Source organism: Athene cunicularia (assembly GCF_003259725.1).
Source record: "Athene cunicularia isolate RWA chromosome 22 unlocalized genomic scaffold, athCun1 chr22_part2, whole genome shotgun sequence".
NCBI lineage: Eukaryota > Metazoa > Chordata > Aves > Strigiformes > Strigidae > Athene > Athene cunicularia.
The window spans coordinates 2,381-3,987 of record NW_020799129.1 but is presented as its reverse complement, the minus strand read 5'-3'; positions in this window follow the sequence as shown (position 1 = coordinate 3,987).

The following is a 1,607-nucleotide window of genomic DNA, read 5'->3' as shown; positions in this document are numbered from 1 at the left end:
GGACCCCCACAGCCCCCCCGGGGGCACCCACAACCCTGCCTGGGGCACTCACAGCCCCTCCAGGGCCGCCCACAGCCCCCCCTGCCCCCCAGTTAAAGGCCACCGCCTGTATTTTTGTAACTGTTTTTGGCTGTCGCTTCTCTTTGGGTACAGGGTGGGGGACGTGGTTTTCACAGCTTCTGGGAGGCGCAAAAACTGGCCTGTTTTCTCAGAAAAATGCACCTCCACTCCTCACACCCCGTCACCCCCCCCACACTCTGAAACACCCCAAAAAACTGAGGAAACTGAGGCAGGGCAGCGTCCAAGCTTTATTTGGGGGCTGAGGGTGAGGGATGTAGCTGGGGGGGGGCTCCTCCTGCCCCCCCCTATGCCCAGACGTGCTCCTGGCAGTGCTGCAGGGCCTGTGGGAGAGCCGGGGAGGGGGGAGTTGGGGGGCACGGTGGGTGCCAGGTCCCCCCACCTTGTCCCTTTTGTCCCCACCTTGTCTCCAGCTCACCTGGCAGCGGCGGGCGGCCTCAGGGCTGGAGCACCAGTAGGTCGGGCCCAGGGCGCAGGGTCCCAGGTTTGGGGACAGCACGGGGAGGGGGTGGCCTGGTCCCAGGTCCTGCAGGGTGGGGACACGGGTGTCAGGGAGGTCCCCTGGTACCCCCTCAGAGTGGGGACACCCCCAAAAACCCCTTCCCCAACGGCTGTGATGTCCTCGTTGCATCCCGTGGGGCCATGGCACTCTCAGTGCCCCCCGCCTTGAGGGGTGCTATACTTGGGGACAACCTTGAGTGTGTCCCCCTGGGGACTGTGACACCCTGGAGGGTATCCCTTGGGGCTCTCACACTCTGCGACATGTCCTTGGGGGCTGTGACACCCTCTGGGTCCCCAGGATGTGTCCCTGGGGGTTGTGACACCCCAGTATGTGTCCTTTGGGCTTGTGACACCCCAGCACGTGTCCCCCGAGCCTGTGACACCCTTTGGGTCCCTGGCATGTCCCCTTGGGGCTGTGACACCCCAGCATGTGTCTTCAGGGGCTGTGACACCCTTTGGTGTCACCGCAGTGTCCCTTCAAGGCTGTGACACCCAGGGGCTGTGCCTGGGCACGGGTCAGCGGTTCGGTGCCGGCCTGGGCTGGTCTGTCGCGGGCCATCGCGTTGCGGGGCCGCTGGTGACGTGGCCCCACGGATGGCACCCGGCAGGGGGGGAGCACCCAGGGTGCACCAGCCCCGCTGCCCCCACATCACCAGGCCAGAGTCCGTCCCGTGTCCCCGCAGGCCCTGTGCCCCTGGCCACGTGCGGCGTCAGGCAAGCGGAGCAGCAGCGCTGGCCATGGCGGGGCGAGGGGGCAGGGGGGGCATGTGCCTGGAGCCAGGGGTGCCCTCACCCACCTCAGACCCCTGAGGCAGGAGCAGGGATGACCCTGTGCCCTTACCCCACCCCATCCCTCGTTCCTGTCCCTCCTGGGAGTCCCCACCTGCCCAGGGGAAACTGAGGCAGAACCCCCTGGATGAAACTGGGAGAACTGAAGGCTCAGAACCCCGGGTCCCACCCCCCCGCGCCCCAAGGCCGGGCAGGGACCCGGGTGTGCCTGCACCCCGCCAGAGGTGGCCCCGGGGGGC